General features: G+C 43.6%; 1 protein-coding gene across 8 annotated transcripts in view; it reads right to left on the bottom strand.

The window, feature by feature from the left end:
• LOC110506731 (adenylate cyclase type 2) overlaps window positions 1-26,880 on the bottom strand; it is a 77,197-nt gene that overhangs the window by 48,035 nt on the left and 2,282 nt on the right. For 4 of the 8 annotated variants that reach the window (XM_021586557.3, XM_090222605.1, XM_090222604.1 and 1 more), the window contains exon 2: window positions 17,427-17,942. The exons of the other annotated variants lie outside the window; for them this stretch is intronic. The gene's annotated coding sequence lies outside the window, so the exon portion shown is untranslated. The remainder of the gene's footprint in view (window positions 1-17,426; window positions 17,943-26,880) is intronic. 8 annotated transcript variants of the gene reach the window in all.

The following is a 26,880-nucleotide window of genomic DNA, read 5'->3' as shown; positions in this document are numbered from 1 at the left end:
CAGTTCGTTGTCGAGGTTGACGCGTCAGAGGTGGGCGTGGGAGCCATTCTTTCTCAGCGCTCCCTCTCTGACGACAAGGTCCACCCATGCGCGTATTTTTCTCATCGCCTGTCGCCGTCGGAACGTAACTATGATGTGGGTAACCGCGAACTGCTCGCCATCCGGTTAGCCCTAGGCGAATGGCGACAGTGGTTGGAGGGGGCGACCGTTCCTTTTGTCGTTTGGACTGACCATAGGAACCTTGAGTACATCCGTTCTGCCAAACGACTTAATGCGCGTCAGGCGCTGTTTTTCGCTCGTTTCGAGTTCGTGATTTCTTATCGTCCGGGCTCTAAGAACACCAAGCCTGATGCTTTGTCTCGTCTCTTCAGTTCTTCAGTAGCCTCCACTGACCCCGAGGGGATTCTCCCTGAGGGGCGTGTTGTCGGGTTGACTGTCTGGGGAATTGAGAGGCAGGTAAAACAAGCGCTCACTCACACTCCGTCGCCGCGTGCTTGTCCTAGGAACCTTCTTTTCGTTCCCGTTCCTACTCGTCTGGCCGTTCTTCAGTGGGCTCACTCTGCCAAGTTAGCCGGCCACCCTGGCGTTCGGGGTACGCTTGCTTCCATTCGCCAGCGTTTTTGGTGGCCCACCCGGGAGCATGACACGCGTCGTTTCGTGGCTGCTTGTTCGGTCTGCGCGCAGACTAAGTCCGGTAACTCTCCTCCTGCCGGCCGTCTCAGGCCGCTTCCTATTCCCTCTCGACCGTGGTCTCACATCGCCTTAGATTTTGTCACCGGACTGCCTTCGTCAGCGGGGAAGACTGTTATTCTTACGGTTGTCGATAGGTTCTCTAAGGCGGCTCATTTCATTCCCCTTGCTAAGCTTCCTTCTGCTAAAGAGACGGCACAAATCATCATCGAGAATGTTTTCAGAATTCATGGCCTTCCGTCAGACGTCGTTTCGGACAGAGGTCCGCAATTCACGTCTCAATTTTGGAGGGAGTTTTGCCGTTTGATTGGGGCTTCCGTCAGTCTCTCTTCCGGCTTTCACCCCCAGTCTAACGGTCAAGCAGAACGGGCCAATCAGGCTATTGGTCGCATCTTACGCAGTCTTTCTTTTCGCAACCCTGCGTCTTGGTCAGAACAGCTCCCCTGGGCAGAATACGCCCACAACTCGCTTCCTTCGTCTGCGACCGGGCTATCTCCTTTTCAGAGTAGCCTCGGGTACCAGCCTCCGCTGTTCTCATCTCAGTTCGCCGAGTCCAGCGTCCCCTCCGCTCAGGCTTTTGTCCAACGTTGCGAGCGCACCTGGAAGAGGGTCAGGTCTGCACTTTGCCGTTATAGGACGCAGACTGTGAGGGCTGCTAATAAGCGTAGAACTAAGAGTCCTAGATATTGTCGCGGTCAGAGAGTTTGGCTCTCCACTCAGAACCTTCCCCTTAAGACGGCTTCTCGCAAGTTGACCCCGCGGTTCATTGGTCCGTTCCGTATTTCTCGGGTCATTAATCCTGTCGCAGTTCGACTTCTTCTTCCGCGATACCTTCGTCGCGTCCACCCGGTCTTCCATGTCTCCTGCATCAAGCCCGTCCTTCGCGCCCCCGCTCGTCTTCCCCCCCCCCCCCCATCCTTGTCGAGGGCGCACCCATCTACAGGGTCCGTAGAATTTTGGACATGCGTCCTCGGGGCCGTGGTCACCAGTACCTCGTAGATTGGGAGGGGTACGGTCCTGAGGAGAGGAGTTGGGTTCCCTCTCGGGACGTGCTGGACCGTGCGCTGATCGAGGATTTCCTCCGTTGCCGCCAGGTTTCCTCCTCGAGTGCGCCAGGAGGCGCTCGGTGAGTGGGGGGTACTGTCATGTACTGTCATGTTGTGTCTTGTTTCTGTCCTTTCCCTTCACCCTGTCTCCCTCTGCTGGTCGTTGTTAGGTTACCTTTTCTCCCCCAATTTCCACCAGCTGTGCCTTGTCTCCTCCTAACCACCTCGTCACCCCGTTTCCCACCTGTTCCCTTTTTCCCTCTGATTAGGTCCCTATATCTCTCTCTGTTTTTGTTCCTGTCCTTGTCGGATTCTTGTTTGTTGTGTTTCATGCCTGAACCAGACTGTCGTCATGTTTGCTGTAACCTTGTCTTGTCCTGTCGGAATCTGCCGGTCCGTCTGAGCCTGCCTATGTTTGGTAATTAAAGAAGCTCTGTTTAAGTTAATTCGCTTTTGGGTCCTCATTCACGCACCGTAACACTGCAACTACATCTCATAATGAATAATGTGGAAATTGAGCAAGTTGAGGTGACTAAACTGCTTGGAATAATCGTGGATCAAAACAACAGTAGCTAAGATGGGGAGAAGTCTGTCCATAATAAAGCGCTGCTCTGCCTTCTTAACAACACTATCAACATGGCAGGTCCTACAGGCCCTGGTTTTGTCGGTCAGGTCAGGTGCCACAAAGAGGAATTTTGGAAAATTGCAGTTGGCTCAGAACAGGGCAGCACGGCTGGCCCTTAAAAGTACACAGAGAGCTAACATTAATGACGTGCATGTCAATCTCTCATGGCTCAAAGTGGAGGAGAGATTGATTTCATCATTACTTGTTTTTGTAAAAGGCGTTGACAAGCAGAAGGTACCGAGCTGTCTGTTTAAAACAATAGCACACAGCTTGGACACCCATGCATACCCCACAAGACATGCCACCAGAGGTCTCTTCACAGTCCCCAAGTCCAGAACAGACTATGGGAGGCGCACAGTACTACATAGAGCCATGACTACATGGAACTCTATTCCATATCAAGTAACTGATGCAAGCAGTAGAATCAGATTTAAAAAGCAGGTAAAAATACACCTTATGGAACAGTGGGGACTGTGAAGTAACACTAACACACACACACACACACACACACACACACACACACACACACACACACACACACACACACACACACACACGGATTTTGCGTTGTAGATATGCGGTAGCGGAGTATGGGCCTGAGGGCACACAGTGTGTTGTGAATTCTGTAATGAATGTATTGTTATGTTTTTAAAATTGTATAACTGACTTAATTTTGCCAGACCACAGGAAGAAGGCAGCAGCTAATGGGGATCCATAATAAATATAAATACCACCTATTGATACCCATCTACCAATCGGTGCCCTTTGTGAGGCATTGGAAAACTTCCCTGGTCTTTGTGGTTGAATCTGTGTTTGAAATTCATTGCTCGAATGAGGGACCTATAATTGTATGTATGGGGTACAGAGATGAGGTAGTCTTTCAAAAATCATGTTAAACACTATTATTGCACACTGAATGAGTCCGTGCAATTTATTATGTGAATTGTTAAGCACATTTTTACTCCTTAACTTATTTAGGCTTGACCTAACACAGGTGTTGAATACTTAGAGTCAAGACATTTCAGCTTTACATTTGTTATTAATTTGTAAAAATGTCTAAAAAGATTATTCCACTTTGACATTATGGGGTATTGTGTGTAGGCTACTGACACAAAATCTCATCGTAATCCATTTTACATTCAGAGTGTAACACAACAAAATGTGGAATAAGTCAAGGGGTGTAAATACTTTCTGAAGGCACTGTATATCAAGCAAATAAGTGCATTTCACGCAGGGCGCTGCATTCAGTCTCATTTAACCAGGCTACCTGAGTCAACCAACTCACCACACAACAGGACCCTGTCTGCATGGTCTCACAGCTGACTGAAATATGTACAGTAATGCACTGTCCTTAAATTAGATCAGGCTCCCCCTCACCCCCCGTAGCATCATCCAGTGGTATTGAATTAGCTTGGTGCAGCAGGGAGAGCTGCCGAAAGACAATGACATTAACAGGATGTTATCTCAGGCTGTTTTCAGCTCTTTACTTTATCATAGCTTGTTGATGATAAACACAGGAAGTACAGGCGAGAGCGAAAGCGTGGGTCGGAAGCCGGGCCCTTGTCACACACAAGTGTTCCACAAACGCTGTGTCACATACACACAAGTGGAGCCATCCATTTTGTTACATGACACACACAATGAATGGTCCTGAACAGTGATATTCATAGAAAATTAATCATTAAAAGCCAATATCTAGGTTGAATCAATCAGACTGGGTAATTTCCTGTTCTCTCAAGATGTAGCTAGTTATGGACATGAGAACCACTGCCTGCACATTCAATATCATAAGTGTTCCTTCCTTCCCATACTGAATAATCAATAGCTCCCTGTGCATGCGAGTAAAGCATTTTCTAAAATGGAGACAAAAAGAAAACACTGGAGGAGGAAAGAAAATGAAAAGGAAAGAAAGAAGAGAGCATTGTTTCCAGTCAGTGCAGCCAACCACATCCCTATTTCTGGTTTCATAACCCCTCTGTTAGCAGAGCCAGGCCAGGCTGAGGCGAGCTGGCTAAGTGCCCCAGCCCAGGACCTCTCAACCCACAGCAGCCTGCTAGGGTCTGGCTCTGGACCCCTCTCACGGCCCTCCCTGGCCCTCACGGTCCTCCCTGGCCTCCACCACCACGGCACTGATCATGGAGCCATAATGACTACTCAGTACGCTAGCCAATGAACTACTGACACCACCTCAGAGAAATCTCAGCAAGTACATCATAGAAATATTATGAACTACACACTCAAAACCCTTAAATAATCCCAACAGAGTGCAGTACAGTAGATTATACAACGGGTGGGTCTAATCCTGGATGCTGATTGGTTAAAAATCGCATTCCAGACAGTGTCTATTCCACAAGATACCACTGGCTAAATCTGACGTTGAAATGCCTATTTACACTGTTCCATCTGACTGTGCCATCCACTGTCTCATCAACCTTGCCAAGCAATTTACATATTCGTTGTAAAAAAGCATTTGGACATCGTCTTCCATTTCTTTTAGACTAGCATTTGTGTTTCAACAGCAGAGAATTGTATTAACCTTGGTCTGTCTCTCCGACATTTGCAACATTGTTTCAACTTTGAAATTCGATCTCCAGCTGTCCTATGAACGTATCCGGAGTGGGGACGAGACAGACTGGCAGCTTTTCTCAGCCAGTCAAAATCATGAATCAGCATAATTTTTACGCGTATTTACAAAGAAATGTCAATAGAAAAACACGAAATGCAGCTAGTTTGCTGTCATTCCAGCTTCAGTCTGAAGTGATTGTGTTTGCTATCTCTTCTGAACAATGGCCTGGCGAGAGAGCAAATGTTCTATGCCAGGCGAAATCGCTCATTTTTATAGATGTATCCTCCCCCTAAAAAAATAACTGGAAAACAGCTTAAACAAACGCAAATGCAGCTACTTCATTCTGGCTGTGTGAGGACAGACGCTGGAGACGAAAATCAAGTACAGGGAGTGAACATTTAATGAAACACAGACAGGAACAGAATACGGACAGCGTCTGGACAGGGAAAAAACATTTAATGAAACACAGACAGGAACAGAATACGGACAGCGTCTGGACAGGGAGAAAACATTTAATGAAACAGACAGGAACAGAATACGGACAGCGTCTGGACAGGGAGAAAACATTTAATGAAACAGACAGGAACAGAATACGGACAGCGTCTGGACAGGGAGAAAACATTTAATGAAACACGGACAGGAACAGAATACGGACAGCGTCTGGACAGGGAGAAAACAAAAATGACAATGCTGACATGGGGATGAAACAGAGGAAACAGACAGATATAGGGAAGGCAATCAAAACGTGAATGAGTCCACGTGAGTCCATTGAGCGCAGGTGTGCGCAATGATGGTGACAGGCCTGGCGCCCTCAAGCTTCAGAGAGGGGAAGCGTGAGCAGGCGTGACAGGCTGCACTGTTTGACGTGAATGTGTTAGCCAAAGTTGACTAGCTAGCAAGCAAGGGATAAGAAGGTTGCCAGCCAGTATAGCAATGGAACATTTATAACAAAGACTGGGACAAAAAATACTTAATGACTGAGTCGTGTCTCTGGCAACTGAACCAATGGAACGAACAAGCATGTAATTAATAAATAAATACAAATGAATACATTCATCAAAATAATGTTAATGAAAATATGTCAATCATTATTTGATTGTGTTGGTAACCCATTGTATAAAAGTGATAATGCCCTCGAAGCTGGTGTTTAGAAGATACATTGGCACGGTTTGCAACAACACCCATGCCAATATATCCTCCAAACACCGGCTTCTCGGGCATTATCACTTAAGTAGATTTGATGTCTAGACAGTGTTGACCTCTGCTACTGAGGTGTTGTAGGGAGAAAGGGAGGGAGACACCAGCTTCAGCACCAGCTAGGCTTAATGAGGGTAATTTTCCATGGTGCCATACAGTTAAGGGTGTTGACATGGCCATATGGTCCATGTTTTGAACACTGAGCTGTCATAACCTGGTTGTTGTACATTTTCCAATGAATCATATGAGTCAGTCAGTTGGTGAACCAGTCAGACTCTCTTTTACAGCGAATACTGAGAGTACATGAACATACCGGACAATATAAAAAATTTTATACCAGTGTTGAATGACATACCTCAGTGAACCAGTCACAACTGAGCTTCCAGAGAGCAGAAGCTGTATTTATTTCCTCAGATTGAAAATTATCTAACTATAAGTACATGAATGAATATACCTGACATCAATATTATGCATACAGTATGTGCTTTCTATTGTATAGACTATTTTTACACAGCTGCAAACTGGGCAGGTGTGACTTTCCATAAGCATGAGTCCACTGCATACTATAGTAGCAGCACTTTGATTGTGTGTGTGTGTGTGTGTAACATCTAGGCCTATATCTGTGCTCTCCTGAACATGAAGCCAGGCTCATAATGTGACTAAACTACAATTCTAGAATGTTTGTGTTTATGACCAACTATGATGTTTAGTGATGCATTGAACAAAAATGTTCTTCTGGGACCATTAAACATAACCTACTGTGCATGGAAACTGAAACCATACTCAAGCTAAATTTAGGTTGACCTAAAACCTAGAGCTGGTACAATAAACAGAGCATTATCGATATCGATCAATTATTGTGGGCATTTGGCTGATATTGTTCATTACGATAAATAACCGATAGGGCCCTACTAGAGAAATGTGAGGTTTAAAATGAAATAAGTTTCCTAATATGGGATTGTTAATGGGACAATTGATAGATCCAACATTAGAAGTAGTAATAGTTTCAATAACTACTAATATAAAAAACTATCATGATACAGTGCCTTGCGAAAGTATTCGGCCCCCTTGAACTTTGCGACCTTTTGCCACATTTCAGGCTTCAAACATAAATATATAAAACCGTATATTTTTGTGAAGAATCAACAACAAGTGGGACACAATCATGAAGTGGAACGACATTTATTGGATATTTCAAACTTTTTTAACAAATCAAAAACTGAAAAATTGGGCGTGCAAAATGATTCAGCCCCCTTAAGTTAATACTTTGTAGCGCCACCTTTTGCTGCGATTACAGCTGTAAGTCGCTTGGGGTATGTCTCTATCAGTTTTGCACATCGAGAGACTGAAATGTTTTCCCATTCCTCCTTGCAAAACAGCTCGAGCTCAGTGAGGTTGGATGGAGAGCATTTGTGAACAGCAGTTTTCAGTTCTTTCCACAGATTCTCGATTGGATTCAGGTCTGGACTTTGACTTGGCCATTCTAACACCTGGATATGTTTATTTTTGAACCATTCCATTGTAGATTTTGCTTTATGTTTTGGATCATTGTCTTGTTGGAAGACAAATCTCCGTCCCAGTCTCAGGTCTTTTGCAGACTCCATCAGGTTCTTCCAGAATGGTCCTGTATTTGGCTCCATCCATCTTCCCATCAATTTTAACCATCTTCCTTGTCCCTGCTGAAGAAAAGCAGGCCCAAACCATGATGCTGCCACCACCATGTTTGACAGTGGGGATGGTGTGTTGCTTTTACGCCAAACATAACGTTTTGCATTGTTGCCAAAAAGTTACATTTTGGTTTCATCTGACCAGAGCACCTTCTTCCACGTTTGGTGTGTCTCCCAGGTGGCTTGTGGCAAACTTTAACCGACACTTTTTATGGATATCTTTAAGAAATGGCTTTCTTCTTGCCACTCTTCCATAAAGGCCAGATTTGTGCAATATACGACTGATTGTTGTCCTATGGACAGAGTCTCCCACCTCAGCTGTAGATCTCTGCAGTTCATCCAGCGTGATCATGGGCCTCTTGGCTGCATCTCTGATCAGTCTTCTCCTTGTATGAGCTGAAAGTTTAGAGGGACGGCCAGGTCTTGGTAGATTTGCAGTGGTCTGATACTCCTTCCATTTCAATATTATCGCTTGCACAGTGCTCCTTGGGATGTTTAAAGCTTGGGAAATCTTTTTGTATCCAAATCCGGCTTTAAACTTCTTCACAACAGTATCTCGGACCTGCCTGGTGTGTTCCTTGTTCTTCATGATGCTCTCTGCGCTTTTAACGGACCTCTGAGACTATCACAGTGCAGGTGCATTTATACGGAGACTTGATTACACACAGGTGGATTGTATTTATCATCATTAGTCATTTAGGTCAACATTGGATCATTCAGAGATCCTCACTGAACTTCTGGAGAGAGTTTGCTGCACTGAAAGTAAAGGGGCTGAATAATTTTGCACGCCCAATTTTTCAGTTTTTGATATGTTAAAAAAGTTTGAAATATCCAATAAATGTCGTTCCACTTCATGATTGTGTCCCACTTGTTGTTGATTCTTCACAAAAAGATACAGCTTTATATCTTTATGTTTGAAGCCTGAAATGTGGCAAAAGGTCGCAAAGTTCAAGGGAATACTTTCGCAAGGCACTGTACATTTTGTTTTACCCCTTTTTCTCCCCAATTTTGTGGTATCCAATTGTTTTTTTTTAGTAGCTACTATCTAGTCTCATTGCTACAACTCCCGTACGGGCTCAGGAGAGACGATGGTTGAAAGTCATGCGTCCTCCGATACACAACCCAACCAAGCCGCACTGCTTCTTAACACAGTGCGCATCCAACCCGGAAGCCAGCCGCACCAATGTGTCGGAGGAAACACTGTGCACCTGGCAACCTTGGTTAGCGCGCACTATGGCCGATGAGACAAGGATATCCCTACCGGCCAAGCCCTCCCTAACCCGGACGACGCTAGGCCAATTGTGCGTCGCCCCACGGACCTCCCGGTCGCGGCCGGTTACGACAGAGCCTGGGCACGAACCCAGAGTCTCTGGTGGCACAGCTGGCGCTGCAGTACAGCGCCCTTAACCACTGCACCACCCGGGAGGCCCCATATCATGATTAATGTACTGAATTATCTGGATATGGATTTTTGTCCATATTGCCCAGCTCTACTAAAGCTGGAAATAAAACGGCCATAGCCGTGGGAAATACATTTTTTATTTAATTCTGATTTGTCAAAATAAATATCAAAGTAGTGCACTGGGCCTTAATTATTCCTGTAAGAGTGAACCAAAACAGCAGTCAGCAGCATGGGAAAAAAATTCACATCTTCCCGCGGCCATTTATATAACCTCTCTCCTAGATATAGTGTTTGTAGAGCAGGGTGGTGAGATTGTTCGTAATCAATATCAAATTAAGGCCAGCCAGTCTTTCACAGATGTGATTTCTTTATCACATTAACAAAGGGTTTGTTACGCAATAATTGAAGAGCCCTTGATTACCATTGCAACACTTGGTAACACACCCACACACAGTTTTCACAAAGCATCGATTGACCCTCAGTAATATCAAATCAGTCAAGACTGACCAATCTAATGTTAAAATGCAGCAGTTCATTACTGTAGCACTAGACGAAAGCTTTTAGATCAGAGGATTAAAATCCCCCCTGTGAGTCTGTGCTAGAGGTCGACCGATTAATCAGAATGGCCGATTAATTAGGGCCGATTTCAAGTTTTCATAACAATCGGAAATCGGTCTTTTTGGGTGCCGATTTGCCAATTTGTTAAATATTTTTTAGACCTTTATTTAACTAGGCATGTCAGTTAAGAACACATTCTTATTTTCAATGACGGCCTAGGAACGGTGGGTTAACTGCCTCGTTCAGGGGCAAAACTACAGATTTTCACCATGTCAGCTCGGGGGATGCAATCTTGCAACCTTACAGTTAACTAGTCCAACGCAATAACGGCCTGCCTTTTGTTGCACTCCACAAGGAGACTGCCTGTTACGCGAATGCAGTAAGCCAAGGTAAGTTGCTAGCTAGCATTAAACTTATCTTATAAAAAACAATCAATCAATCATAATCACTAGTTAACTACACATGGTTGATGATATTACTAGATATTATCTAGCGTGTCCTGCGTTGCATATAATCTGACTGAGCATACAAGCATACAAATATCTAAGTATCTGACTGAGCGGTGGTAGGCAGAAGCAGGCGCGTAAACATTAATTCAAACAGCACTTTTGTGCGTTTTGCCAGCAGCTCTTCGTTGTGCATCAAGAATTGCGCTGTTTATGACTTCAAGCCTATCAACTCCCAAGATGAGGCTGGTGTAACCGAAGTGAAATGGCTAGCTAGTTAGCGCGCGCTAATAGCGTTTCAAACGTCACTCGCCTTCTAGTAGTTGTTCCCCTTGCTCTGCATGGGTAACGCTGCTTCGATGTGGCTGTTGTCGTTGTGTTGCTGGTTCGAGCCCAGGGAGGAGCGAGGAGAGGGACGGAATCTATACTGTTACACTGGCAATACTAAAGTGTCTATAAGAATATCTAATAGTCAAAAGGTTAATGAAATACAAATGGTATAGAGGGAAATAGTCCTATAATTCCTATAATAACTACAACCTAAAACTTCTTACCTGGGAATATTGAAGACTCATGTTAAAAGGAACCAGCAGCTTTCATATGTTCTCGTGTTCTGAGCAAGGAACTGAAATGTTAGCACATATTGCACTTTTACTTTCTTCTCCAACACTTCGTTTTTGCATTATGTAAACCAAATTGAACATGTGTCATTATTTACTTGAGGCTAAATTTATTTTATTAATGTATTATATTAAGTTAAAATACAGTGGGGAAAAAGGAATTTAGTCAGCCACCAATTGTGCAAGCTCTCCCCCTTAAAAAGATGAGGCCTGTAATTTTCAGCATAGGTACACTTCAACTATGACAGACAAAATGAGAGAAAAAGAAAAATCCAGAAAATCACATTGTAGGATTTTTTATGAATTTATTTGCAAATTATGCTGGAAAATACGTATTTGGTCAATAACAAAAGTTTCTCAATACTTTGTTATATACCCTTTGTTGGCAATGACAGAGGTCAAACGTTTTCTGTAAGTCTTCACAAGGTTTTCACACACTGTTGCTGGTATTTTGGCCCATTCCTCCATGCAGATCTCCTCTAGAGCAGTGATGTTTTGGGGCTGTTGCTGGGTAACACGGACTTTCAACTCCCTCCAAAGAGTTTCTATGGGGTTGAGATCTGGAGACTGGCTAGGCAACTCCGGGACCTTGAAATGCTTCTTACGAAGCCACTCCTTCGTTGCCCGGGTGGTGTGTTTGGGATCATTGTCATGCTGAAAGACACAGCAACGTTTCATCTTCAATGTCCTTGCTGATGGAAGGAGGTTTTCACTCAAAATCTCACGATACATGGCCCCATTCATTCTTTCCTTTACACGGATCAGTAGTCCTGGTCCCTTTGCAGAAAAACAGCCCAAAAGCATGATGTTTCCACCCCCATGCTTCACAGTAGGTATGGTGTTCTTTGGATGCAACTCAGCATTCTTTATCCTCCAAACACGACGAGTTGGGTTTTTACCAAAAAGTTATATTTTGGTTTCAACTGACATTCTCCCAATCTTCTTCTGGATCATCCAAATGCTCTCTAGCAAACTTCAGACGGGCCTGGACATGTACTGGCTTAAGCAGGGGGACATGTCTGGCACTGCAGGATTTGAGTCCCTGGCAGCGTAGTGTGTTACTGATGGTAGGCTTTGTTACTTTGGTCCCTGCTCTCTGCAGGTCATTCACTAGGTACCCACGTGTGGTTCTGGGATTTTTGCTCACCGTTCTTGTGATCATTTTGACACCACAGGGTAGGATCTTGCATGGAACCCCAGATCGAGGGAGATTATCAGTGGTCTTGTATGTCTTCCATTTCCTAATAATTGCTCCCACAGTTGATTTCTTCAAACCAAGCTGCTTACCTATTGCAGATTCAGTCTTCCCAGCCAGGTGCAGGTCTACAATTTTGTTTCTGGTGTCCTTTGACAGCTCTTTGGTCTTGGCCATAGTGGAGTTTGGAGTGTGACTGTTTGAGGTTGTGGACAAGTGTCTTTTATACTGATAACAAGTTCAAACAGGTGCCATTAATACAGGAGGACAGAGGGGCCTCTTAAAGAAGAAGTTACAGGTCTGTGAGAGCCAGAAATCTTGCTTGTTTGTAGGTGACCAAATACTTATTTTCCAGCATAATTTGCAAATAAATTCATTAAAAATCCTACAATGTGATTTTCTGGATTTTTTTCTCTCATTTTGTCTGTCATAGTTGAAGTGTACCTATGATGAAAATGACAGGCCTCTCATCTTTTTAAGTGGCAGAACTTGCACAATTGGTGACTGACTAAATACTTTTTTGCCCCACTGTAAGTGTTAATTCAGTATTGTTGTAATTGTCATTATAACAAATAAATAAATAAATAAATAAAACCCGGCCGATGAATCGGTATCGGCGTTGAAAAATCATAATCGGTCAACCTCTAGTCTGTGCACAGACTGACTTCATCCATCCCACCATACTATTTAATTCCTAGTACTAGTGTACAAGGCCCATCATTTAATCTGGTTCCACACACAGTTCATCTTCTCATTGCCCAGCCAACCCACAGTCTCTCCACAGGCGGTCCTGAGGTTTAGTCTCTAATAGAGACGGCATGTGGATTAGGCCTACTAGCCTGGTTAAAATAGACTGAACGCCGCTCATTAAATTACTATAGTGTTCTAATTCCTAAGGTCTATGACGCCGCTACACTCAGGCGCTGTAGTTGTCAGTCTGGTTTAGCCAGGCTAGTGGATTACAGCTTCACCACAAATCAAAAAATGTAATCCTCCAGTAATTCCTCCAGAGCAACAGCAGCTGAGGGTCTTAGGGCTCTGGGTCAGGCAGACGCTGCCTGCGGGTAGGTCTGATGGCCACATCTGTCCTCATTCTGGGGCTTAACATATACAGACAGTTCACATCAGTTAAATGGTGCCTTGTCGTGAGGAGAGATGGGCTTATCGTACAAGCGTCTTTCGGTGCTTGAAAAGCACTAGGAAAAAAACATGTTTTATCACCAGGCAGAGCTGGGTTCAAATAAATGTGCATGTGAGTATTTGAAATATTTATTTGAGTATTTTAGTGTTTTTAGCCTACTATTTGAAACTATTTTCAAATACATTATTTCAGGCCTCCCGGGTGGCGCAGACATGGCGGAGCGATTTCTGCATAGTGCATGTTTAAATGCATGTGTTTAAATATTTGTATTTGAAAATACACTCGACTGTGTATTTCAGTATTTTCAAACACATGGCAATATTCAACTACTTATATTTTCTAAGAAAACATATTCAAATACTTACTTCGAAATGTTTTTGAAAGTAATTGAAATACCCTAAATTGTATTTGAACCAATGATGTGCAGAAATCCAGGACTGTGGATGCTATGTAAAATGGCCAATGAGAGGCTTTGAGGCCTCCGGCCACCATATTGGCACTCCCCAGAAGGAGCAGACCTCCATAGGAATGAATGGAATTCTACAGTAATTCAATAAATGACATATTTTAAAAAGCATTTCTTTGTTGTAGTAGGGTCAATAACATTAGTACCCCCAAAAAATATATTTTAAGGAATGTCATTTAGTCTTTTAAAATTGTCATGTTCACTTAATATAATTTAAAGTATGCATTAAGGTGTCTGTCAGTCATCTAGAGTTAATACATATCATTAATTTGAACCCAGGTCTGTGAAAGGGACAGGGGGTTAGGGGTTTACAGGAATGCTCAGCAGCATGTAAAATACGTAGGATTGAGCAAACATTTTGTGATTTCTGACTTGTAACATCAGCAGCAGTCGAGGCAGTGACATGGGTGACTTGATTACAGAAAGGAGACGGACAGTAATGTCATTCAGGCATGGTGGCCTTTAAGTTGATCTCATCGGGCGTGCAGTGTCCTCTTTAAGATGTTCACCTGTAAGTGTTTTCTACAAGTCTTGAAAGAGGTGGTGCAGACTGCCTGTTTGCACAAATAGAAAAATGTGTGTTCATTCTGAGCATACCGTGAAGGCCTGAGGCAGTGCTTAGAAGCTTTACTACCAGTTGATGCCAAACATGTCAGTGCATTGATGTGTGTGTGTGTGTGTGTGTGTTTGAAAGGAGTGTGTGTAAATGGCAGCTTATGTGTGTATGCAGCATGGGAGACTTTAAAAACTTAGTGACGTGTGTAGTGGGGATTTGACAGCAGGGAGTGATCGTCGGTCACCCCGTATGCCAGAGAGCCAGAACACTCAAAGCTAGCAGCTGCTTGGCCCAACTCCAGTCCTCCAGACTCAGTCATTGAGTACCAGACCAGAGAATCTACACACCCTCCGGGCAGGGCCGCAGAGCAGGGCCAGAGGGCAGGGCTATAGAGGACAGGGCCTCTGAGGACAGGGCCAGACAGCAACGGTTAAGCATCAGCCTCACCCAGTTACTGGAATTGTGATCCCCTGCTGATGACAATAGCTCCAAAAGACGACATTGGAGGGCAACTCTGCATGTGCCTTAAGTGTAGCAGAGAGCACGCACTGTTAGGTTCTCAATTACAGCTGTGCTGCGGAGAACAACCAACCAGACAGCAGGAGTGATGCAGGAGAAGCTCAGGGACCACAGGGAGCTCTCATTACCCTCACTGCCTTCTTTGAGGACTACTGGAGTGGATGTGGATGGAGCCGGGAGAAGACTAATGCCTAATGCATGCTCCTTTCCTCCCTATCCCCAATGTGCACAAGTCCTGTCATTATTGTTGATTAGGGCACAGCCTCTTTGTCTGCATCTGTGTCCTTCGTTGGGGCTTGCCCAGTGAATTATCACTAAACGTCCTGATCCTAGGATGGAGTTTTGTATCTACACTAATATATCCAGATTTCCTCTCAGGTCTTGAGCCTTACACTACTTTGTCTCCTGTTGCCACGGAGACTCGCACAGCTCTCAATGCATCCCTTGTCTGTGCCAGCGGGCAACCCATATGTGCAGAGCTAGCGTTACAGTTTCTTTTTAAAGCTCCTCCTGTATTCACCAAGGAATGTGACCGAAAACAACCACACAGTCAGGAATGTCTGAAGCAACCAGCACCCTTCCTGGTGGAGAGTTTCCGACTGTGGTAGAGAGTTGAGCTAAAGGAGAGGCTACTGTCTATAGCTGGGTGTGTCTGGTGTACTAGAGACTGTTGTGGGGCTGGAGAATGGAGATGGCAGCCTACTCCTCCGCCTCAACACAAGTCATTGCCAGATGCCCTTACTCAGTGTTTCTCAGCCAAAACCATACAAGTGTGAAGTGTACACTCCAAGTGTTACTTCTAGTAGTATAGCATATCAACATGGTAATGACTCATTTCAGTGGTATGATCTTGACTGGGTGCTGTTAATTAACCACAGGATAGGAAACCAATGAAACATCTTTCCAGGAAATAGGCAACAGTATATCAACGAGCAACCGAGCTGACTTTAGTCAGAGGATGGAAGATAGTTCAGCCTGAACGCCACAGGGATTTCCTCCTTTCACTGGATTCCACAGCTCCATTGTCCAGAACCTTCACTGGTTCACTTACCGGCTGGTGTTAGAAAACTACAAAAACACACATGCCGACTTACTCTTTCACTACACAGATGTGTCCAATTAAAAACTGGACGCTGACTTGAAAACGGCACAAAGAGCCATTATTCTATGCCAGGAGTATACAACTCTTACCCTACGAGGTCCCGGAGCCTGCTGGTTTTCTATTCTACCTGATAATTAATTGCATGCACCTGGTGTCCCAGTGCCTGATTAGAGGGGAATATTTTTTTTTAAAGCAGTGGAACAAGCTTCGAAGTCCAGATTTTAATTTGAGGGTTCTATGCCATTTAGCAGTTTCTCCTTTTTTAGAAAAAAAAAGGCATTATCCTTCTCATGGCATTAATTTACACACCAGAGCAGTAGCATACATTACTCTCGATACAGTTGTTATAGTCCTCTTTCCTAATTGTATCACCTCTCATAAGTACAGCTTGTTAGAAGTGAAAACCATCCCTACAGTAGGAGTGATGTCATGGAAAGACTGAGGTATGTAGGTACTGTATGAGTTGTAATAGCATGTGTATCTTACACCCCCCCCCCCCCCCCCCCCCCCTTTCGCTCTCAAAGACCTGTGGATTACCCGGCAGTGGTTCTGACAGCATTTAAATGCCTCTAATATAAGAACATAGAAACCCAGACAACAGCATCAAGGCAACCAAGGTTGAGGAAATGTAATTTCCCCTTTCTCAGGTCTCTAATTCTCTCTCTCTTTTTCCTCACAGTCACACACACAGAGCACATTTAGGGAACTGATTAACACCACTTATTCTTGCATTCAGAAGCAAAAAAACAACAGAGACATGGTTAAGTGTATTACAGAGTGAAAATGTCAATAAAGCCACTAATTCACATGCATAATCAGCTAACAATGGGACAAATGGATCTCCAAATGAATCCTGATGGCTTTTGCACACTGCATCCAAGCATGTGGGTCTACTTTTGCATCAAAATAGTCTTGCCAAGGCGAACCTTAGTCAACACCGTAGTCAACCACACACAGTCTCATTTCCTTAGCAACCGTGATTCATTTCCCTGACAACAGGGCAAGGACATGTTCATAAAGGGAAGCTTCAACAGCTGCAACAGTCAGTCAGCCTCCGTCTTTGACAAATGATGTTAGTGAAAGCAATGATTGATGTCATTACCGGAGTACAAAATATATAAATTAATCTGTTTTCTGGATAACTCTGTTAGAAGCAGGCTATGGTTTTGTATCCGACAAGGACCATGTCATTTTCAGTTCAGCCCTCCAAGGTCAACTATGTTGCAATAGGTTTAGAACTCCATAGGGTTACAATACGTTCATATATTGAAAAGGGGATCGACCATAGGCAAAGGGATTCTTTCATCAAAACAGCAAGGCCATCTCTATAGCTAAAGGTTGCTTTGTCAGCTGGAACAAGGTTTCCCAAAATCGGTCCCCCCCCACCCTCCCGGGTGCACGTTTTGTTTTTTGTCCTAGCACTACACAGCTGATTCAAATAACCAACTCATCATCAAGCTTTGATTATTTGAATCTACTGTGTAGTGCTAGGGGAGGGAAACAAAAAGTGCACCCAGGGTGGGCCTCAGGACCGAGTTTGGGAAACCCTGAGCTGGAAGACAGAACATACATTACTCATCAAGCCAACTAAGTATTACATGAAGATGTTCCAATTCACCTCTGACCTTACCTGAAATCAATGCTTGTCTCTCCACTGTCAGGTAGAGGCCAGTGCATCACATACAACTGATGACAGTCCTGGTCCTTGTGTGACTGACAGCATGATAAAAGGATATGTGGGGTGGCGGCCACATCTAGAGGATCCAGTTGCTCGCAGGGCAAAACACAAAAGCATCCATTCGCTCACTGTGGTGCGGTCTTCTCAAAACAATAGACCAGCCAAAGTCCATCCAATCCCTGCATCCCTTCCTGCTTCCTCCAGCTTAGGGTCAGCGTGTTCCTCACTATTCAGCCAAACAGGTCCTCAACAACCTCTCTTCAAACAGAGACCCAATCATGAAAAATCAGTCATTAACTAACCGAGCACAATGAGGGTCTGTTGAACATGTTTCCAGTCTGCAACCATCCCTCCAGCTACTGCAAACCTCGCTGTGGCATGCAAGAAATAACCATCCGAGAGAGAGCATACAGTACACCCGAACAATAAGAACAAATCATACATTACAGTCCAGGTCCACGACACAACCTGTAAGACATAACATTGCATCATTAGAATCACCTTGTAATAATGAGTTAGCATCTTTTACATTAGCAATGCATTGTACTTCCATGTTAGCAAAGTATTCAGATAAACACTCACCAAACCAAGGACAGCACCCTCTAACCCTCTGTTCCAATAGGACAGTAATGACGATGAAGTCACTCCACTTATTCATACTTATTTGTTCAAACTCAAAATGCCAACTCTGACTAATCCCCAAATGGCATTGTCTTTGATAAAAAGGACACCCAGCTAAAATACTGTAGCTAGGTGAGCTGTGAAGAGCTTGGCATCGTCAAATGGCACTTATCCAGTTAGGGTGCTGTCATAGGCATAACACAATGTCCTTGAGCCGCAAGCATAAAGAACGCAAAAAAAATTACGGGATCGAAAAAGAGAATAACACCCACACACAATCATACGCTAGGCAGAAACACGCACACAGTGTAAACGCACACATTGACTCAGTCTACTTACACACATGCATCGAGTTGTCATCTCTAAGAGCATATGCAGAAGTATTTGTAGCTAATTGCAAACACAAGCACACAGACTGTGGACTTTTATCCATCCCAACATCTAGGGAGTGTGAGTTCACGTTGGAATGTTTTATTGCCCAGCCCCATGATGGTGGATTCTGATGAGTGGTTTCACAAGGGCTACCAGTGGTTTCCTGGAAATGGAACAATTAACTGGACAATAACGTGAAGAGCACTTTCTCCACTGATGGGATGGAGTACTCCAAGCACCACATCACTAACACCCATCCATTTCAAACAGGAGAAACAAATGAGCCCTTGCAACAAAGATCCATTTATGTTACTTTACAAAAATGATGATATGGTCAAATATCACATTTTTGGAATGTGTATACCACATAAAGTCTCATTATTGAAAGACTGAAAGAGAAATGTGACGACACAATTATGTATGCAAGTTTTTAATTTCATACCTCCTTGCCATACTTCTTATAATGATTCATCAAGTCTATAATTATTTTTTATAAAAATGCACATATTGTTTTTAGTCTATAGGATTCAAATAGGCCTATACGCCCCCAAGGAAGTCTCACTGAGTCTTCTCAGCTCTTCAGAAGAGACTGCCAGTGCTCAGAACTGCAGCCCGGGACAGAGAGGCTCAAGGTAATACTAGCTGGATGAAATCTGTATATACTGCTATACTGCATATTTCAATGCTACACACTGACATCCAAACATCTTGGAGCTTAAAACAAGCATTTTGATGCACCTGCGATAGCATCTGCAAATCTGTGTACGCAACAAATAAACTTTAATTGAATCATTTTTGGTAAAACATTGAAATCTAAAGCCCATTGGAAAATAAACAAACTGGCACATGCAAACTAATCTGGTCATGACTTGTTTGAAAGTGTTGAAAGAAAGCACATCCTTAGACTGTGGGTCTGCTTTAGGGGAATTTAACTCATCTACAATGCCGTCGGAAAATATTCAGACTCCTTGAATTATCCACATTTTGTTACGTTACAGCCTTATTCTAAAATGTATTCAATTGTTTTTTTCTCCCTCATCAATCTACACACAATACCCCATAATGAGAAAGCAAAAACAGGTTGACATTTTTGCTAAAAAAACTGAAATATCACATTTACACAAGTATTCAGTCCTTTGTTGAAGCAATTTTGGCAGCGAACACAGCTTTGAGTCTTCTTGGGTATGACGCTACAAGCTTGGCACATCTGTATTTGGGGAGTTTCTCCCATTCTTCTCTGCAGATCCTCTCAATCTCTTTCAGGTTGGATGGGAAGCGTTGCTGCACAGCTATTTTCAGGTCTCTCCGGTGATGTTCGATCAGGTTCAAGTATGGGCTCTGGCTAGGCCACTCAAGGACAATCAGAGACTTGTCCCGAAGCCACTCCAACTGCGTTGTCTTGGCTGTGTGCTTAGGGTCGTTGTCCTATTGGAAGGTGAACCCTTGCCCCAGTCTGAGGTCCTGAGCACTCTGGAGCAGGTTCATCAAGGATCTCTGTACTTTGCTCCGTTCATCTTTCCCCTCGATCCTGACTAGTCTCCCGGTCCCTGTTGCTGAAAAACATCCCCACAGCATGATGCTACCACCACCATGCATCACCGTAGGGATGGTGCCAGATTTCCTCCAGATGTGACGCTTGGCATTCAGGCCAAAGAGTTTAATCTTGGTTTCATCAGGCCAGAGAATCTTGTTTCTCATTGTCTGAGTCTTGAGGTGCCTTTTGGCAAACTCTAAGCGGGCTGTTATGTGCCTTTTACTGAAGAGTGGCTTCCATCTTGCCACTATACCATAAAGGCCTGACTGGTGGAGTGCTGCAGAGATGGTTGTCCTTCTGGGAGGTTCTCCCATCTCCTCAAAGGAACTCGAGAGCGCTGTCATGGTGACCATCGGGTTCTTGGTCACCTCCCCGATTAAGGGCCTCCTCCCCCGATTGATCAGTTTGGCCGGGCAGCCAGCTCTGGGTAGTCTTGGTGGTTACAAACTACTTCCATTTAAGAATGATGGAGGCCACGGTGTTCTTGGGGACCTTCAATGCTAAAAAAAACAATTGGTACCCTTCCCAAGATCTATGCCTCGATACAATCCTGTCTCGGAGCTCTACGGTCAATTCCTTCGACCTCATGGCTTGGTTTTTGCTCTGACACTCACTGTCAACTGTGGGACCTGAAATATATATTTAAAAAAATATATATTTCACCTTTATTTAACCAGGTAGGCTAGTTGAGAACAAGTTCTCATTTACAACTGCGACCTGGCCAAGATAAAGCATTGCAGTGTGAACAGACAGCAACACAGAGTTACACATGAAGTAAACAATAAACAAGTCAATAACACAGTAGGAATAAGAAAAAAAGAAAAAAAAAGAGGCTATATACACATTGTGTGCAAAAGGCATGAGGAGGTAGGCGAATAATTACAATTTAGCAGATTAACACTGGAGTGATAAATGATCAGATGGTCATGTGAAGGTAGAGATACTGGTGTGCAAAAGAGCAGAAAAGTAAATAAATAAAAGCAGTATGGGGATGAGGTAGGTAAATTGGGTGGGCTATTTACCGATGGACTATGTACAGTGCAATGTACAGTACAATGTAAATTGTTTAACTTGGGTCAAACGTTTTGCGTAGCCTTCCACAAGCTTCCCACAATAAGTTGGGTACATTTTGGGTAATTGAGTCAGGTTTGTAGATCTCCTTGCTCGCACACGCTTTTTCAGTTCTGCCCACAAATGTTCTATAGGATTGAGGTCAGGGCTTTGTGATGGCCACTCCAATACCTCGACTTTGTTGTCCTTAAGCCATTTTGCCACAACTTTGGAAGTATGCTTGGAGTCATTGTCCATTTGGAAGACCCATTTGTGACCAAGATTGAACTTCCTGACTGATGTCTTGAGATGTTGCTTCAATATATCCACATAATTTTCCTACCTCATGATGCCATCTATTTTGTGAACTGCACCAGTCCCTCCTGCAGCAAAGCACCCCCACAACATGATGCTGCCACCCCCGTGCTTCATGATTGGGATGGTGTTCTTCGGCTTGCAAGCATCCGCCTTTCTCCTCCAAACATTACGATGGTCATTATGACCAAACAGTTCTATTTTTGTTTCATCAGACCAGAGGAAATTTCTCCAAAAAGTACAATCTTTGTCTCAATGTGCAGTTGCAAACCGTAGTCTGGCTTTTTTAATTATGGTTTTGGAGCAGTGGCTTCTTCATTGCGGAGCGGCCTTTCAGGTTGTCGATAGAGGGCTTGTTTTACTGTGGAAAAATATACTTTTGTACCTGTTTCCTCCAGCATCTTCACAAGGTGCTTTGCTGTTGTTCTGGGATTGATTTGCACTTTTCGCAACAAAGTGCGTTCATCTCTAGGAGACAGAATGCGTCTCCTTCCTGAGCGGTATGACGGCTGCCTGGTCCCATGGTGTTTATACTTGCGTACTATTGTTTGTACAGATGGACGTGGTATCTTCAGGCATTTGGAAATTGCTCCCAAGGATGAACCAGACTTGTGGAGGTCTACAATTTTTCTACAATTTCCCCATGATGTCAGGCTAAGAGGCACTGAATTTGAAGGTCGGCCTTGAAATACATCCACAGGTACACCTTCAATTGACTCAAATCATGTCAATTAGCCTATCAGAAGCTTCTAAAGCCAAAACATAATTTTCTGGAATTTCCAAGCTGTTTAAAGGCAGTCAACTAAGTGTATGTAAACTTCTGACCCCCTGGAATTGTGATACAGTGAATTATAAATGAAATAATCTGTCTGTAAACAATTGTTGGAAACATTACTTGTGTCATGCACAAAGTCAACTGTATGTAAATAAGGTATTTCTGTTTTTATGTTTAATACATTTACAGAAATTTCTAAAAACCTGTTTTCACTTTGTCATGATGGGGTATTCTGTGTAGATTGCTAAGGATTTTTATTTATTTCATCCATTTTAGAATAAGGCTGTAACTTATCATAATGTGGAAAAAGTCTAGGGGTTTAAATACTTTCTGAAGGCACTGTAAACTGAACTATAAACGCAACATGCCCACAATTTCAGAGATTTTGCTGAGTTGCAGTTCATAGAAGGAAATCAATCAAATTAAATAAATTCATTAGGCCCTAATCTATGGTTTTCACATGACTGGGCAAGGGCACAGCCATGGGTGGGCATAGGCCCACCACTTGGGAGCCAGGCCCAGCTAATCAGACTGAGTGTTTCCACATAAAAGGGCTTTATTACAAAACAGAAATGCACCATACTAGAGAAATTAACATTACATTCTCTGGAAACATCTCTGGTGGACATTCCTGCAGTCAGCATGCCAATTGCATGCACCCTCAAAACTTGAGACATCTGTGGCATTGTGTTGTATGACAAAACTAGAGTGGCCTTTAAATGTCCCCAGCACAATGTGCTCCTGTGTAATGATCATGCTGTTTAATTAGATTCTCTATATGCCACACCTGTCTAGTGGGTGGATTATCTTGGCAAAGGAGAAATGCTCACTAACAGGGATGTAAACAAATCTGTGCACAAAACTAGAGAAATAATAGTTTTGTGCATATGGAACATTTCTGGGATCTTTTATTTCAGCTCATGGAACATGGGACCAACACTTTACATGTTCCATTTATATTTTGGTTCAGTGTACTGCCAATGTCCTTTCGAGGAAATCTAACTCGATATTATTGACAGACTCAGAAAGTTTAGTATTTTTTAACAGTTAAAAAGACCACATAACAAGTCTGTCCTGAGGTAAACTAAAGTCACAGCTCCCTCAGACTTGTCCATCAGCGTGTGAGAGAACAGAGATGACATTCAGACAAAGGCTGGTGCCTGACATTCCTCCATTACATGACACTCAACAACTCCTTATATACAGACTTCTCGTATGGATCCAGGCAATTAGCCAGACCACCTGGTCAGAGGTTAGTCCTAGGGTCTGTACCTAGGGTCTGTTTTGTTCACATCAAGAGATGTTGTCCAACAACTTTCATTTGACATGGGGGAAATTAGCCTGTTTGATTTGGGTTTGGTGGTGATTAGTGCACTCATCAATGATTATCCAAGTTGACTACTGGAGTCACAGGGAAAATCATATGACAACCAAACTTAGCTACCATACCCCCGTACTGCACAACCTAAGCATATGCTGGGAATAGTGGAAGGAGGTCAAGCCTTCCATCTAGTTTCCCTCCTCTATGTTGCAACAATTACATCCAGTAATTCTCCAATCTGCTAAAAGTGTTCTGGTAATCATCATTTAAGTGAGGTGTGAAGACTGCCTGCCTGGCTGGCTACTAAGGCTGGGTAGGTAGTGGCACACCTCACAAAAGGCAGCACACAACGCGCAGTCTGAACCAAACTCTGCTGACTGCAGGTGTTCTGGGCTGTAATAAGAGTGTCAGCTGACTGAGGAAGAGAGGTAGTAAGACTTGAATCATTATAGAGTAGCAGACTAGAGGCTCAGTCTGTCCTGATGCAACAACAACTGTGATAATGGCAGGCTGAGTCAGACAGACGGCCAACTCTCTGTTGTGTCCGGACTCTTGGCTGAGCAATATCCTAGTCAGTGTGCCAGCTCACAGTATGCCAGTAATGATACAATTATTAAACAAATGTTTGCAATGGGTCACATGTGGCTAAGTTGGTAGAGCATGGCGCTTGCAAAGCCAGGGTTGTGGGTTTGATTCCCACGGGGGACCAGTACAAAGAATGTATGTACTAAGTACTTACTGAAAGTAGCTCTGGATAAGAGTGTCTGGTAAAATGACCAAAATGTTTTCATGTTAGCTGGACTCATTCGTATATAAAAAGGGCATACCTTCAAATTGAAATAAAACAAATAACACTTAATGTACATAATGATACTACAACTTCAACAGGTCAACAGTGACGTGTTGTGACCTAATGGTAATGTGATTGATTCCATTAAATCAACGGCAACACTCCCACAGAACACATTACATTAGTGCATGTCTGTGACAAAGGTAAATTGTCAAGTTGGGCCTCTTATAACAGAGGAGTTAAGAACAGCCTAAGGTTAGTATGTAGATGATCATATAGAATGGTCTCTTTTATCCCGTAGCTGCTTCGGAGGAACTTTGCTCGCAATAATGTCGTCCTCATGCCCATCTTTTTCAGGGGGTAAACTTCCTATGCTTACAGAACACAAAAGAGGCGGATATCCTGGGAGTGACAACAGGGGGACTTCACCCAAAAGGTCATGTCCACCCAATGCTCCTTTGACCTCACAGCTATGTTGAAGGGAACAGGTATGGTGAACACGACTTGCCAAGCGGCACACAGCAAATAGATCAAACACGTTCTGCATTAAAGCATTCAACAGCAATGGAAAGCTAAATGCACAGTTATAGCCTACATCCAACCCTCTCCTAAATTATTTTTTACAACCAGACATAACATAGAGAGGAATAAATCCTCTACCAAAACAACAATACGTCTGCTACATACATGTCATTACTCACCTAGAAACTGTGTTTTGAATAAATCAACTCATTGTTTTAGTCAATTTTCATTTCTCACTGAGAGTGCATAACATTTGTCAGTCTGTGTTGCATGCATACAGTATGATCATGATGGGTGGGTGGCTGTGGATTAGTAGAAGGCCTTGGCTGGAGGCCCTGCAGTCAAGGTTAATTAGTCAGATTAGTCCTCATTGTGTGTTCCCAGGGATTAGCACACTGGCCACACTGAAGCCTCCTAATGTCAACCGGGGGGGGGGGGGGGGCTTTGGTAAGGGGGCACAAATTCTTCCCCAGGAGATAGAGGAAGGAAGTCTTTAGGACTAGGGAGATGTAGATCTGTCTGGACCCCACCAAAAACACAGCGATAAGAGAGAGGATCAGGCTGGGGCCGGCCAAACCATCATCATGCCAGTATCTGCTCTGAGGCTGAACTTTCATTATTTTATAAATTGAAACACACAAAGTAAACTCTCTGTGAAACACTGATGTACGGAAGCAGAGGGAGCACTAAAAGCAAATGGAGCATCCAGGAGGAGTGGCACTAGTCGTCCACACAGGAGAGCTAGTAGGGGAGAGTGTGTGTACATGTTCCACTGCGCAGGGGTGGCTCTGACAGATTGTGGGGACCCCCGTTCTCAAGAGACACTGCAAACAGACACTTTCACTTCCTGTTGTAACTGCCTGTATATCTTCACTGTCTGTACTGTCTTTACCCCCAATGGAAAGATGTTGAATTCAACATGGCGCTGCATACAGCATGTTCCTCATCGTGTCTTCACCCATACTGTAGGTTCCATAACCCAATTGAATATAATTCTTCCTCCGATCCAGTGGAATCAACAGCTGAACTCTTTAATATATTTCTCCCCCTTTAAAATCAGGCCACTAAAAGTTATGGATTTTAGGGAAGTTAATAATTGCTGACAAATCAGAATTTTTACCTGCAATATGGTCCAACATGCAAACAAACAGGGTCAGACAGAGCTATACAGGACAAACACCCCACGATGTAGGAAAAACAACTCAGGTAAAACAATGATTAGAGATTCAACACAAAACTCTCAATGAGGATGGAGAACCTGGCATCTGTCCAGCCAGTGTAGACGTGTTCCTCAGTGTAGTACTGAGGCCTGCTCTGCTCCGTCCCAACTCGTCAAACTGTCAAATCTATCAAAGTACCAGCCTTTCCATAACTACCGCAGAGCAGTAGACAACACATTACGGAGAGAACCCAATAGATGATTACAACATCAATGGAAAACGTTAAAACACTTCTCACTGTTTAGACTGATCTGACTGCTCTACTACGAGGACACTAAACACTGACCCATGAGCAGCAGGCCCCTGCCTCAATGTGTCTGTCTGTATGCATTTAGTGCTGGCAGGTGCATACATTTCTCCACAGAGTCAAAACGACAATGGGTTAGTGATGTAATCAGCCAAATGATACACATAGCATATACAAAGCCCAATGTATGCACTGGTGACATCTATATGCAGATGGTTCTTCTATGCTAGCGCTGACGGAGCTGTTTGACATAAGAGATATTGAAATGGCATCAATAAGCCCAGAACACGACTTGCCAAGCGGCACACTACAAATAAATCATTTTTTACAACCAGACATAACATAGAGAGGAATAAATCCTCTACCAAAACAACAATACGTCTGCTACATAAATGTCATTACTCACCTAGAAACTGTGTTTTGAATAAATCAACTCATTGTTCTAGTCAACACGCAGTTTTATATTATATGCAATTCACCACACAAGGGAAATGATGCGGACTGAGGATGGTGCTGTTGGGGTTGTGCCAATGCCCCATTCTGACCCAAGTTGAAGGCACTACAGTCTGCAGTTACACCCAGCTGTGTGGCAAAGGATGAGACACGTTCACTGTAACTTGCATAAGCCTGTTTAAATCC

Source organism: Oncorhynchus mykiss, chromosome 26 (assembly GCF_057628025.1).
Source record: "Oncorhynchus mykiss isolate SJ-2025 chromosome 26, ASM5762802v1, whole genome shotgun sequence".
Classification (NCBI taxonomy): domain Eukaryota; kingdom Metazoa; phylum Chordata; class Actinopteri; order Salmoniformes; family Salmonidae; genus Oncorhynchus; species Oncorhynchus mykiss.
Note: the sequence above shows the minus strand (reverse complement) of the source record. Positions and strands in the feature narration are given on the sequence as shown.